Below are 15,982 nucleotides of genomic sequence, written 5' to 3'. Positions count from 1 at the left end.
AGTCTGAGGCTGTGGCCTTGGGTTCCAGATTTTCCTTCTAGTTTCTCCTACAAGTGGAAACATCCTCTCAACGTCCACTCTATCCAGGCCTCGCAGTATCCTGTAAATTTCAATAAGATCCCACCCCCCCCATCCTTCTAAACTCCAATGAGTATAGACCCAGAGTCCTCAACTGCTCCTCATATGGCAAGCTCTTCACACCAGGGATCATTCTTGTGAACCTCCTCTGGAACTTTTCCAAAGCCAGTACATCCTTTCTTAGGTAGGGGGCCCAAAACTGCTCACATTACTCCAAATGGGGTATGAGCAGAGCCTTACACAGCCTGAGAAGTACATCCCTGCTCTTATTTCATAGAATTTACAGTGCAGAAGGAGGCCATTTGGCCCATCGAGTCTGCACCAGCTCTTGGAAAGAGCGCCCTACCCAAGGTCAACACATCCACCCTATCCCCATAACCCAGTAACCCCACCCAACACTAAGGGAAATTTTGGACACTCAGGGCAATTTTTCATGGCCAATCCACCTAACCTGCACATCTTTGGACTGTGGGAGGAAACCGGAGCACCCGGAGGAAACCCACGCACACACGGGGAGGATGTGCAGACTCCGCACAGACAGTGACCCAAGCTGGAATCGAACCTGGGACCCTGGAGCTGTGAAGCAATTGTGCTATCCACAATGCTACCGTACTGCCCTTATATTCTAACCCTCTCGACATGAATGCTAACATTGTCTTCCTCCCTGCCGACTGAACCTGCACATTAACCTTAGAGAATCGTGAACAAGGACTCACAAGTCCCTTTGTGCCTCTGATTTCCTAAGCCTTTTCCCATTCAGAAAATAGGCTATGCCTCCATTCTTCCTTCCAAAGTGCATAACCTCACACTTTTCCACCTTGTATTCCATCTGCCACTTCTTTTCCCACTCTCCTTGCCTGCCCCCCTGCTTCCTCAATACTGCCTGTCCCTCTGCGTATCTTTGTATCATCTGCAAACTTAGCAACAATGCCCTTAGCTTGTTCTTCCAGATCATTAATGTATATTGTGAAAAGTTGTGATCCCTACACCCACCCCTGGGGATCTCCACTACAATCCCTCCTTCAGCCTGATAAATATCCATTAACCATTACTCTCTGCTTCCATTTATTCAGCTAATTTTGTAACCACGTTGCTATTGTTCCAGTCATTCCATGAGCTGTAACTTTTTTGACAAGACTTTTGTGGGGCATTGAATTGAATTCCTTTTGGAAATCCATGTAGCCGACATCATCTGCATTTCCCTCATCAACCCTCACTGTTACCTCTTCAAAAAACTCCAGCAAATTAGTTAAGCTCGATTTTCCATGAAGAAATCAGCTCACATTTTTCCATGTGATTATTCATTCTGTCCCTGATAATTCATAGAATTATAGAATTTACAGTGCAGAAGGAGGCCATTCGGCCCACCGAGTCCGCACTTGCCCTTGGAAAGAGCACCCTACCCAAGCTCACGCCCCCACCCTATTCCCATAACCCAGTAACCCCACCCAACACTAAGGGCAATTTTGGACACTAAGGGCAATTTAGCTTGGCCAATCCACCTAACCTGCACATCTTTGGACTGTGGGACGAAACCGGAGCACCCGGAGGAAACCCACGAAAACACGGGGAGAATGTGCAAACTCCGCACAGACAGGGACCCAATCCGGGAATCGAACCTGGGACTGTGGAGCTGTGAAGCAATTTTGCTAACCAATATGCTACCATGCTGCCACGTTGTTTCAAGAAGCTTCCCCGTCACAAAGTTCAACTGTCTGGTTTGCAATTACTGGACTTATCCTTACAACCTTTTTTGATCAGGGGAGTAAAGCCAGCCCTTTGGTACTTCCCCTGAGTCTGCGGAAGACTGAATTTATGATCGACGCTTTATCCTGAGACTGTGTCGCCGTGCCCTCCAATCAGCAGAAATAATCAGAATTTTGTAGGTTTCAATGAGATCGTCTCTCATTCTTCTAAACACCAGGGTATATAACCCCAATTCACTCACCCTCTCGGGATAGGGCAATGCCCTCATCCTAATTTAGTGAACCTTCACTGCACCATCTCCAATGCAACTATATACTTTCTTAAATGTGGAGACCAAAACTGCACACAAAATTCTAAATGTGGTCTCACCAAAACACTATACAACCACAGTAAGACTTCTTTATACTTGTAAGACAATTTCCTTGCAATAAAGGCCAACATGCCATTAGCCTTCCTAATTGCTGATTACATCTATATGCTAACTTTCTGCATTCCTGGTACAAGCACGCCCAAATCTCTTTGATCATCAACACCTACAAGTTTCACACCTTTTTACAAATATTCTGCTTTTATTTCCTTACAATTTACCACTTCCACACATTATACCCCAGCTGCAACCTTGTTGCCCATTAACTTGGTCTGTCCGTATTTTTTTATTCATTCATGGAATTTGGGCATCACTGCCAAGGCTGGCATTTATTGCCCATTCCTAATTGCTCCTAAACTAAGTGACTTGCTAGGCCATTTAGGAGGATATTTCAGAGTCAATCACAGTGCTGCACATCTGGAGTCACATGGCCAGACCAGGTAAGGATGGCAGAGTTCCTTCCCTAAAGTACATTAGTGAACCAGATTTGTTTTTACGACAATCAATAAAACTTTAATGCTCTTAATTTGACTTTTAATTCCAGGTTTTGATTGGATTCAAATTTCACCACCTGCCATGGTGGGATTGAAACCTGGGTCCCCAGCATTATCCTGAGTCTCTGGATTATTAATGCAGTGACAATACCACTAAAACATGACCTACCCTTTGTTTGCAGTCTCTCTGCGTCCTCCCCACAGCTTATCTTTCCATATAACTTGGCATCATCAGAAAACTTTAATACATTACTTTCTGTCTCTTCATTCATCATTAATAAAGGTTGTATATAGCTTAGTCTCAGTAGAGAACCTTGCTGCACTCTGATATTCATTGTCTGCCAACTTAAAAAAGCCCTGTTTATGCCCACTCTCTGCTTTCTATTGTTAACCACTCTTCTATCCATGCTAAAATATTAACCCCTGACTCCATGAGCTCTTACCTTGCCTGTTAACCTTTTGCGACACCAGCCTTTTGGAAATCCAACTATACTGCATCTATTGGTACCCTATATCTACTCTATTAGTTACATCCTCAAAAAATTCTAATTAATTTGTCATATAGGATTTATCTTTGGTAAAACCATGTTGACTTGTTCTAATCATACTATGCTTTTCTAAGTGTATTGGTAGAGTTCCTTAATAATAGGTTAGTCGTATGGCAGTATGTACTTGGGTATTGCTGAAAAAAGAGACGTGTTGAAGCTTTTCATCTTCCACTCATCAAGGACGCTTTGAAAGAATACCAATATAAGGGGAAAACAATAATTTATACTGTATGAGAAGAGAGTGCTGATTACCTGGCAAGTAGAAGCATTGCCATGGATAATACACCAGATGATATTGACTGTCGGTTAACTGCCAGACATTGTTTAAACTTTAAACCAGGAAGCTTGACCTTGATTGGTCAAGGCATTGACCTGGAGAATGAATCATACAGTATAAATTGTTGCTTTTCCCGTATATTGGTATTCTGGTTTAGCTGGTTTAGCACACTGGGCTAAATCGCTGGCTTTTAAAGCAGACCAAGGCAGGCCAGCAGCACGGTTCCATTCATGTACCAGCCTCCCCGAACAGGCGCCGGAATGTGGCGACTAGGGGCTTTTCACAGTAACTTCATTGAAGCCTACTCGTGACAATAAGCGATTTTCATTTCATTTCATTTCATTTCATTTCTTGTGAAGTGTCTGGTGAGTGCAAGGTGAAAAGGTTTGACATGTCCCTTTTTCCTCAATAATAATAGATGCCAGCATTTTCCCAACAACAGATGTTCGACGAACGACTCACTGTTCACTGTTTTCTCTCTCCTTCCTTTCTTGAAAAGTAGTGGAGCCTTTGCTAATTTCCAATCTGATGGGACCATCCCTGAGCCCATTTTGTAAAATCATAACTGGCACATCCATTACCTCTGCGGCTATCACTTTTAATGGCACAGGTCATCAGGTCCCAAGGATTTGTCGGATATTATTCCCATAATGTTTTGTTAATACATTTTCTCTGCTGGTATTAATTTCCTTAATTTCCTCACTCTTTTTATGCCCTAAGTTTTTAAAAATTCATTTACTGAATGTGGGCATCGATGGTTAAGCCAGTATTTATTGCCCATCCCTAGTTGCCCGTCAGGAGGTGGTGGTGAGTTGCCTTCTTGAACCTCTGCAGTCCCTGTGGTGCAGGTACGCCCAGAGTGTTATTAGGGAGGGAGTTCCACGATTTTGGTCCACCGACAGTGAAGGAACGGTGATATATTTCCAAGTCAGAATGGTGAGTGACTTGGCGAGGAACCTCGGTAGTGCTGTTCACAGGTATCTGCTGCTCTTGTCCTTCTAGATGGCAGTGGTTGTGGGTTTGGAAGGTGCTACCTAAGGAACCTTGGTGGGTTCCTGCAGTGTAGATGGTACACACGGCTGTCACTGTTCATCAGTGGCAGAGGGATTGAATGTTTGTGGAAGGGGCAGGAATCAAGTGGGCTGCTTATTACTGTATATTTCAGATTAAACTTGAGTCTTCTACTGTGAAGATAGTCACAAATGTTTATTCAATGCCTGTGTCATTTCTTCTTTCTCCACGATAATTTCTTCTGTTTCTGGTTCTACAGGACCAACATTTACTTTAGCTACTCTCTTCCTTTTTATTTACTTGCATGAGCTTTTACAATCGATTTTTATATTTCCAGCTAGTTTGCTCTCATATTATATATTTTTTCCTTTCATCAACTTCTTGCTGGTTTCTAAAACAATCTAATCCTTCGATTTGCTACTGCGTTTTTGCAATATTTATAAGCCTGCTGTGGGTTTGGAGTCATATGTAGACCAGGTAAGGTAAGGATGGCAGGTTTTTTTTCACCAAAAGGGCATTAGTCAGCCAGACCGATTTTAGTCTTTGGACTGTGGGAGTAAATCGAGGACCCAGAGGAAACTCACACGTATGGGTATATTTATTTCCCCTCCGTGTACCCGAACAGGCGCCGGAATGTGGTGACTAGGTAACACAGTAACTTAATTGCAGTGTTAATGTATGTCTACTTGTGACAATAAAGTGCCCTGATGAGTGCAAGATGGGACAAGGAAGGAATGGTAAGTTGAACGAGTCTTGGATGACAAGAGAAGTGGAGCTTCCAGTCAAGAGGAAGAAGGAAACTTACATAAGGTTGAGGAAGCAAGTATCTGGCACGGCTCTAGAGGGTTACAAGGCAGCCAGGAAGGAACAGAAAAATTGACTTAGGAAAGCTGGAAGGGGGCATGAAAAAGCCCTGGTGGGAAGGATTAGGGAATACCCGAAGGCATTCTACACTTGTGTGAGAAATAAGAGGATGATCAGAGTGAGAGTGATGATCAGGAATAGTGGAGCGAACTTGTGCCGAGAGTCTGAGTACGCAGGGGAGGCCCTAAATGAATATTTTGCTTCAGTATTCACAAGAGAGAGAGGGACCTTATTGCTCGTGAGAACTGCATGAAACAGGTTAATAGGCTCGAACAGGTTGATATTAAGAAAGAGGATGTGCTGGAAATTTTGAAAATCATCAGAATAGATAAATCCCCTGAGCCAGATTGGATATACCAAAGGTTACTACGGGAAGCAGGGGAGGAGATTGCTGCACCATTGGCGATGATCTTTGCATCCTCACTCTCCACTGGAGTAGTACCGGATGACTGGAGGGAGGCGTTCCCCTGTTCAAGAAAGGGAATCGGGAAATCCCTGAGAATTACAGACCAGCCAGTCTTATGTCTGTGGTGGCAAAATACTGAAAAGGATTCTGAGAGATAGGATTTATGATTATTTAGAGAAAGTTAGCTTGATTAAAGATAGTCAGCATGGCTTTGTGAGGGTCAGGTCATGACTCACAAGTCTCGTTGAATTATTTGAGGATGTGTCGACACACATTGATGAAGGTTGGTCAGTAGATGTGGTGTATATGGATTTCAGTAAGGCATTTGATAAGGTTCCCCATGGTAGACTCATGCAGAAAGTCAGGGGGCATGGGATACAGTGAAATTTGGCTGTCTGGATACAGAATTGGCTGGCCAAAAGCAGACAGTGAATGGTAGTGGATGGAAAGTATTTCGCCTGGAAGTCGGTGACCAGTGGTGTCCCAAAGGGATCTGTTCTGGGACCTCTGCTCTTTGTGGTTTTTATAAATGACTTGAATGAGGAAGTCGAAGGGTGGGTTAGTAAGTTTGCCAATGACACGAAGGTTGGCAGAGTTGTCGATAGTGTCAAGGGCTGTTGCAGATTACAATAGGACATTGGCAGGATGCAGAGCTGGACTGAGAACTGGCAGATGGAGTTCAACCAAGGTAAATGTGAAGTGATTCATTTTGGAAGGTCGAATTTGAATGCTGAATATCGGGTAAAAGGCAGGATTCTTGGAAGTGTGGAGGAACAGACGGATCTTGGGGTCCACGTTCATAGATCCCTCAAAGTTGCCACCCAGGTTGATAGAGTTGTTAAGAAGGTGTATGGTGTGTTGGCTTTCATTAACACGGGGATTGAGTTTAAGAGCCACGAGGTATTGCTGCAGCTTTATAAAAATGAAATGAAATGAAATGAAAATCGCTTATTGTCACAAGTCGGCTTCAAATGAAGTTACTGTGAAAAGCAAACCACACTTGGAATATTGAGTTGAGTTCTGGTCGTCTCATTAAAAGAAGGATGTGGATGCTTTGGAGAGGGTGCAGAGGAGATTTACCAGGATGCTGCCTGGACTGAAGGGCATGTCTTGTGAAGAAAGGTTGAGGGAGCTAGGAGCTGGAGTGAAGAAGGCAGAGAGGTGACGATAGAGGTGTACAAGGTGGTGAGAGGCATGGATAGACTGGATAGCCAGAGACTTCCCCAGGGCGGAAATGGGTGTAATGAGGGGACATAATTTTAAGGTGATTGGAGGAAGGCATAGGGGAGATGTCAGAGGTCGGTTCTTTACACAGAGCGTGGTGGGTGCCTGGAATGCACTGCCAGTGGAGGTGGTGAAGTCAGAGTCATTAGGGACATTTGAGCGATTCTTGGACAGGTACATGGACAGCAGTAAATTGAAGGGGTGTAGGTTAGGTTGATCTTAAATTAGGATAAATGGTCAGCACAACATCGTAGGCCGAAGGGCCTGTACTGTACTGTACTGTTCTATGTTCTATTTATTCATGGGGCGGGATTCTCCGTTTCTGAGACTAAGTGTTGACGCCAACACAAAATTTGTAGACTTTCACGACAGAAAAACTGGCGCCACACCTGGACTGATTCTGCTACTGTTAGGGGCTAGCACCGGCGCCACGTGGAAAACAATCGATTCTAATGAGAAACGGTACCAGATTCACCGGTTTCACAATTGACACTGAGGAGGCTGACAAGCTGCAGCCACATATACACACTTCATTCCCCACAGACACCATCCCAGCCAACAAGATGGCAATAAGGAGAGTGGCACCCAGTTTCATCGACGCCGAGCTGGAGGCCCCCCTGGACACCATGGAGGAGAGGAGGTTGACACTGTACCTCGGCCCAGGAAGGAGGCTGCCTGCTGCCACCGTTCGTCGTGCCTGGTCGCAGGTGGAAGAGGCAGTCAGAGCAACAGCAACACCGCCTGGACCGGACAGCAGTGGCGGAAGAAACTGCACAACCTCCTCAGGGCGGGCAGGGTGAGTAGGCAGCACTAACCCATATCTCACACATCCGTAACCAAACCCCTCTCCACCAATCCGGAAGGCGGCCGAACCCTCACGTTGCCCCACTTGCCAGCACCCATACTGGCTGCCATGGCCTGGTGCCCTGGCCACTGAGGCCACCAGCTGCCCACCTCCTGGGCTGCATGCGTGGATTGTCCAACATGATCGTCTTCTGTTTCTCCCTCCCCACCCCCAGGGGAAGCCGGCACAACCGTGGAAGCAGGAGAAGACAGGAGGGGGACCACCAGACCTGTGACCCATCACTATGATCGAGCAGAAGGCCCTGGACATGGTCAGAGTCCCGAAGAAAGGGAGATCGCCGAACTGGGGCTCGTTTTGGCTACGGATGGGCATGTCCAAGGCCTGGGGCATTCTGTGCATGCGCTAGCCGAGGCCCAGGATAGGGTCGCTGCCTCACAAGCGACCATGTCCCAGAGCCACCTGGAAATCACAGCAGTGCAACTGAGCGTGACCCAGTCACAGCAGGCCATGTCAGGGATCGTCGGCATCATTGCCCAGGCGCTGGTCGACATGGTGATGGTGCAGTCACTGGCTGATGTGAGACAAATCCAGACGGTGATGGCACAATTGCAGTGTGATGTGGCGCAGTCCCTGATGGAGATGATCTACTCCCTGAGCTCCATAGCCGTGAGCGTGCAGCCCCTGATCTGGACCAGAGCCGGCCACCAAAACGGGCAGCGCCAGGTGGCGGGAGTGCCTCAGGGGATGGCTCTGCGCACCCCCGTCCCATGGAGTAGCCCGGGGGCCATCAGGCATACGAGGGAGGAGGTGATGGGGCCCATGCCGGTGACTCCCTCAGGAGAGGTACTGGAACACCGCGGGATCTCGGACTTCCTGTCCCTAGTGCACCTGGTGGGCAGTGGGCAGAACAGGGCAGCACCACGCCACCCGAGACGCCCGAGCAGCAGCCAGGCCCATCAGGCTTGGTCGTACCAGATGAGGCCCGTCAACAGGGACCCACGTGAAGGGCAGGAATCACAGTAGGCCGCCTCTACTCCTGCTGTACTGTCTGGGGATCCACCTATGCATAGCGTATGGGCCTGTTAGGCCTGAAAGTTAGACACTAGTTAAGTTGGCACGGGTGCAGGGCACAGTTCACTTATAGGGGCTCGGGCATCAATCAGTAAATATGTGTTCACAGTAAACAACTGTAACCACTGTAACAACCTGAAGATGGGTGTGTGGGGTGGGCTGATCTGGAATGGCCGAGGAGGGAAGGGAATGGGTGGACGTTGGGTGGGGTGGGGGGAATGAGCGGAGCCTGTGGGTGGCCAGGGATCCCCCCCCCCCCACCCCCCAGCTACCTGTCCCCACCACCGCCACCCCAGGGATTCGGTGGGACGTGTGATGGAATGGCCAGCTCGCATGCAGGGATCACCCAGGTGGACGGAGGAAAGTGCTAACGTGGGCAAGAGTCAGACATTGACAAATGATGCAGAGCACCAGAGCTCATCGCAGAGCGGGTTGTCATCATCCTCCATCCCATGGACCAGACCCACTGTTACTGCAACCCATAGAACATAGAACATAGAACGTTATAGCGCAGTACAGGCCCTTCGGCCCTCGATGTTGCGCCGACCTGTGAAACACCTCTAAAGCCCACCTACACTATTCCCTTATCGTCCATATGCCTATCCAATGACCATTTGAATACGTTTAGTGTTGGCGAGTCCACTACTGTTGCAGGCAGGGCATTCCACGCCCTTACTACTCTCTGAGTAAAGAATTGACCTCTGACATCTGTCCTATATCTATCACCCCTCAATTTAAAGCTATGTCCCCTTGTGCTGGACATCACCATCCGAGGAATAAGGCTCTCAATGTTCACCTTATCTAATCCTCTGATCATCTTGTATGCCTCAATTAAGTCACCTCTTAACCTTCTTCTCTCTAACGAAAACAGCCTCAAGTCCCTCAGCCTTCCCTCACAAGATCTTCCCTCCATACCAAGCAACATTCTGGTAAATCTCCTCTGTACCCTTTCCAATGCTTCCACATCCTTCCTATAACGCGGCGACCAGAACTGCACACAATACTCCAAATGCGGCCGCACCAGAGTTTTGTACAACTGCAACATGACCTCATGGCTCCGAAACTCAATCCCTCTACCAATAAAAGCAAACACACCGTACACCTTCTTAACAGCCCTCTCAACCTGGGTGGCAACTTTCAGGGATCTATGTACATGGACACCGAGATCTCTCTGCTTGTCCACACTACCAAGAATCTTACCATTAGCCCAGTATTCTGTCTTCCTGTTATTCCTTCCAAAATGAATCACCTCACACTTTTCTGCATTAAACTCCATTTGCCACCTGTCAGCCCGGCTCTGCAGCTTATCTATGTCCCTCTGTAACTTGTAACATCCTTCTGCACTGTCCACAACTCCACCGACTTTAGTGTCATCTGCAAATTTACTCACCCATCTTTCTACGCCCTCCTCCAGGTCATTTATAAAAATGACAAACAGCAGCGGCCCCAAAACAGATCCTTGTGGTACACCACTAGTAACTGGACACCAGTCTGAACATTTCCCATCAACCACCATCCTTTGTCTTCTATCAGCGAGCCAATTTCTGATCCAAACTGCTAAATCACCCTGAATCCCATGCCTCTATATTTTCTGCAATAGTCGACCATGGGGAACCTTATCAAACGCTTTACTGAAATCCATATACACCACATCAACTGCTTGACCCTCATCCACCTGTTTGGTCACCTTCTCAAAGAACTCAATAAGGTTTGTGAGGCACGACCTACCCTTCACAAAACCATGTTGACTATCTCTAATCAAATTATTCCTTTCCAGATGATTATACATCCTATCTCTTATAAACCTTTCCAAGACTTTTCCCACAACAGAAGTAAGGCTCACTGGTCTATAGTTACTGGGGTTATCTCTACTCCCCTTCTTGAACAAGGGGACAACATTTGCTATCCTCCAGTCTTCTGGCACAATTCCTGTAGACAAAGATGACTTAAAGATCAAAGCCAAGGGCTCAGCAATCTCCTCCCTAACTTCCCAGAGAATCCTAGGATAAATCCCATCCGGCCCAGGGGATTTACCTATTTTCACACTTTCCAGAATTGCTAACACCTCCTCCTTATGAACCTCAAGCCCTTCCAGTCTAGCAGCCTGTATCTCAGTATTCTCCTCGACAACATTGTATTTTTACTGTGTGAATACTGATGAAAAATACTCATTTAGCACCTCTCCTATCTCCTCGGACTCCACGCCCAACTTCCCACTACTGTCCATGACTGGCCCTACTCTTACCCTAGTCATTCTTTTATTCCTGACATATCTATAGAAAGCTTTAGGGTTATCCTTGATCCTACCTGCCAAAGACTTCTCATGTCCTCTCCTGGCTCTTCTTAGCTCTCTCTTTAGAGCCTTCCTAACTAACTTGTAACTCTCAAGCGCCATAACTGAACCATCACGTCTCATCTTTACATAAGCCTCCTTCTTCCTCTTGACAAGTGTTTCAACTGCTTTAGTAAACCATGGTTCCCTCGCTCGACCACTTCCTCCCTGCCTAACAGGTACATACTTATCAAGGACACGCAGTAGCTGTTCCTTGAACATGCTCCACATTTCCATTGTGCCCATCCCCTGCAGTTTTCCTCTCCAGCCGATGCATCCTAAGTCTTGCCTCATCGCATCATAATTGCCTTTCCTCCAGTTATTACTCTTGCCTTGCGGTGTATACCTATCCCTTTCCATCACTAAAGTAAACGTAATCGAATTGTGGTCACTATCACCAAAGTGCTCACCTACCTCCAAATCTGACACCTGTCCTGGTTCATTACCCAGATGATTATACATCCTATCTCTTATATACCGGCTCAAGGCACCGGCAACTCGGGCAGTCGCCCGGGGCGCCATGTGCTAGGGGGCGCCAGAGACTCGGGTCCCGCGCATGCGCAGTTGGGCCGGTGCCAACCAGCGCATGCGCGGTGGCCGCCCTCCCCCAGGGCGGCCCCCCCCCCCCCCTCCAGGGCGGCCCCCCCCCTCGGGTCCGCCCCCACTCGGCCCCCCCCCCCTCGGCCCCCCCCCCCCCCCCCCCTCGGCCCCCCCCCCCCTCGGCCCCCCCCCCCCCCCCTCGGCCCCCCCCCCCCCCGCCCTCCCCAAGGGCGCCGAAGTTCAGCTTGCCCTGGGCGCCAGCAACCCTAGGGCCGGCGCTGCCAGTACCAAATCCAATATGGCCTCGCCTCTCGTTGGCCTATCTACATACTGCATCAGGACACCCTCCTGCACACATTGGACAAAAACGGACCAATCTAAAGTACTCGAACTATAGTGTTTCCAGTCAATATTTGGAAAGTTAAAGTCCCCCATAACAACTACCCTGTTACTTTCGCTCCTATCCAGAATCATCTTTGCAATCCTTGCCTCTACATCTCTGGAACTTTTTGGAAGCCTATAGAAAACCCCTAACAGGGTGACCTCTCCTTTCCTGTTTCTTAAATCAGCCCATACGACCTCAGTATTCGAGTCCTCATCAAATGCCCACCCCACAGTGCGGCAGGTATGTATCAAGGATGGAGTTGCAGGCGGGGGTGGCTGGCGGGGCAGGGGGAGAGGAGTGAGGTGGGGTGGGGGTAGCATCTGGTGTCCGTGCCCCTGGCCAGCCCCCCCCCCCACCACCACCCCGCCCCCTAGTCGGTGAACCTGGAGGCTATCAGAGTATCCCGCGCCCGTTGGCCCAGGTGCACACATCGTGCGGGCTCAGGTGCCTGCCTGGGCTCCATGTCCCACCGACCTCCCCTTGTCGGACGAAACCTGGTGTTCCAACTCCTCCTCCACCACATCGCTCCTCTGCTGTGTGATGTTGTGGAGGACGCAGCAGGCTGCCACAATGCTGTACCTTACTGCACCGTACTGGAGGGCCACTACAGAGTGGTCCAAGCACCTGAACCACATCTTCAGGAGGCTGACACACGCCTCGATCACGAACCTGGTTGCTGTATGGGCTTCGTTGTAGCGGGTCTCCCCGTCGGTCTGTAGCCTCTGGATAAATGTAATCAGTCATGACTCCAGTGGATATCCCCTGTCACCCAGGAGCCAATCCCCAGCCGGGGTGGGGGGACTCTCAAATATGTCAGGAATAGTCGAGTGTGCCAGGATGAAGGCGTTGTGCACACTGCCCAGGCCAACGACACTAACCCATGACGACTATGGCAGGGCCTACGCAAGATCACAGGTTATAAAGCAAGGCCAGGCGGAATATCTGGGGCTGGAGTATCCCTACCCAATGATCTGAACAAGTTCTATGCCCGCTCTGAGCAGTCAGCCAATGTATCAGTGCCACCCGCCCCAACAGTCCTGGACACACCCATACCCATTATTACAGCCTCAGAGGTAAGGGCTGCCTTCTTGAAAGTGAATCCGTGGAAAGCGACGGGCCGCAACGGAGTCCGAGCACTCCGAGCCTGCGCAGACCAGCTGGCGAATGTGCTCGCAGATATCTTCACCACCTCACTCCTCCGCTCTGAGGCCCCCACCTCCTTCAAGAAGACCACCATAATAGTAGTACCAAAGAAGAACAAGGTAGCCTGCCTCAATGACTACCGACCAGTGGCTCAGACATCTGTTATCATGAAATGCTTCGAGCGGCTAGTCATGAGATGAATCGCTGCCAACCTCTCAGACGGTCTCGATCCGCAACTGGTCCACAGCAGATGCTATCTCCCTGGCTCTACAATCAGCACTCGAACACCTCGACAACAAGGACATCTATGTAAGATTGCTGTTCATCGACTACAGCTCCGCCTTCAACACCATTATCCCAACAAGACTAATAACCAAACTCTGCAGTCTTGGACTTGACCCCTTCCTGTGCAGCTGGATCCTTGACTTCCTCACCAACAGACCGCAATCTGTCAGGATGGGCAACAGCACCTCCTCCACAATAGTCCTCAACACCGTGGCCCTGCAAGGATGTGTGCTCAGCCCTCGACTGTACTCCCTATACACACATGACTGTGTGGCAAAATTTAACTCCAACTCAATCTATAAATTTGCGGATGATACGACTGTGGTGGGCCGTATCTCAAACAACAACGAATCAGACTGCAGGAAGGGAGATAAATCACTTGGTTGCATGGTGTACCGAAAAAAACCTCTCTCTAAATGTTGGAAAGAGCTGCTCATCGACTTCAGGAAGCGTAGCACGACACTTACCCCTGTCTACATCAATGGCTCCGAAATGGAGATGGTTGATAGCTTTAACTTCCTGAAGGTCACCATCACCAACAGTCTGTCCTGGTCCACTCATGTTGATGCAACAGTCACGAAAGCCCAACAACGTCTCTGCTTCTTACGGAAGCTAAAGAAATTTGGCATGACTGCATCGACTGTCACAAACTTCTACAGATGTGCAATAGAGAGCATCCTATCCGGCTGCATCATAGCCTGATATGGCCACTACTCAGTCCAAGATCGCAAGAAACTGCAGAGTGTGGTGAACTCAGCCCAACGCATCACACAAGCTTGCCACCCCACGTTGATTCTGTCTATACCTCCCGCTGCCTCAGGAAGGCAGACAGCATTATCAGAGACCCCTCCCACCCAGGCATTGCCTCTTCCAAACCCTTCCATCAGGCAGAAGGTACAGAAGTCTGAAGACCTACACAGCCAGACATAGGAACAGCTCCTTCCCCGCAGCTACTAGACTCCTCATTGAATCCCCCTCGGACTGATCTGTTCCCTGTAAGAACACTGTTCATGACGCCCTATGCTGCTGTTGCTCATGTATTTGCTTTGTTTGGCCCGTTGTTCTGCACTGTAACCAATCACTGTTTGTCAATGTACCATTTGTCAACGTACTCTGTTGATTATTCTGTTGTCTATGTATGCACTATGTACATTCCCTCTGCTGCAGAAAAATACTTTTCACTGTACTTCGGTACATGTGACAATAAATCAAATCACATCAAATGAGACATGTATAATGCGCAGCTGATGGTCACATATCAGCTGCATGTTCATTGAGTGGAACCCCTTTAGGTTTTGTAGAATGAAATGAAAATGAAAATGAAAATCGCTTATTGTCACGAATAGGCTTCAATGAAGTTACTGTGAAAAGCCCCTAGTCGCCACATTCGTCGGGGAGGCTGGTACGGGAATTGAACCGTGCTGCTGGCCTGCCTTGGTCTGCTTTGAAAAGCCAGCAATTTAGCCCAGTGTGCTAAACCAGCCCCTGTCGTCTAAAAGAACAAAGAACAAAGAAAAGTACAGCACAGGTGCTCCTAGGGGGACATGCATCCTGTTGATCACCCGCTGGACCCAGGGCATCCCGGCGATGGCAGCGAGCCCCGCTGCCTGGGCATCCTGGTTGGCTCGGTCTACATTGAAGTGGATGTATTGAGCCACCTGGACATACAGGGCCTCCATGACGGTGTGGATGCACTTGTGCACCGAGGTCTGTGAGATCCTGGACAGGTCCATGTCATAAAAGTTCAGGGCAACCGTCACCTTGATGGACACCGGGAGGGGGTGTCCTTCCCCATACCCCGCGGTGCCAGATACGCTGTCAGCTGGCAGATACAGTCGCACTGTTCCCCTGCTCAGCCGGAGTCTATGACAGCATACCCGCTCTGACAGTTCCTCCAATGACAGGCGCTGCAGTATATGCGAGGCATCATCCAGCATCTCCATGCACCTCCTCCTCCTCGGCCTATTGGGCGGTTGGCTCTCCAACATGGGCGGCTGGCTCTCCAACATGGGCGGCTGCCAGCTGTCCTTTTATGGTACGCTCTGCTGCTGCCCGCTCCGTTGCTGCAGCTTCCAACTCCTCGAGCAGCACGCGCTCGTACAGCCACAGGGCATACTCCAGGGCTGTGGCAACTAGCAGGGAGGCCACAATTCATAAAATCATCGCATTTACAGTGCAGAAGGAGGCCATTTGGCCCATCGAGTCTGCACTGGCCCTTGGAAAGAGCACCCCGCTCAAGCCCACAACTTCACCTTATCCCCGTAAACCAGCAACCCCACCCAACCTTTTTTGACACTGAGGGCAATTTAGCATGGCCAATCCACCTAACCTACACATCTTTCGACTGTGGGAGGAAACTGGGGCACCTGAAGGAAACCCACGCAGACATGGGGAGAACGTGCAGACTCTGCACAGACAGTGACCCGAGCCGGGAATCGAACCTGG

The sequence above is a fragment of the Scyliorhinus canicula genome, chromosome 14 (genome assembly GCF_902713615.1).
Source record: "Scyliorhinus canicula chromosome 14, sScyCan1.1, whole genome shotgun sequence".
NCBI classification, from domain to species: domain Eukaryota; kingdom Metazoa; phylum Chordata; class Chondrichthyes; order Carcharhiniformes; family Scyliorhinidae; genus Scyliorhinus; species Scyliorhinus canicula.
This window is presented reverse-complemented; position numbering follows the sequence as displayed.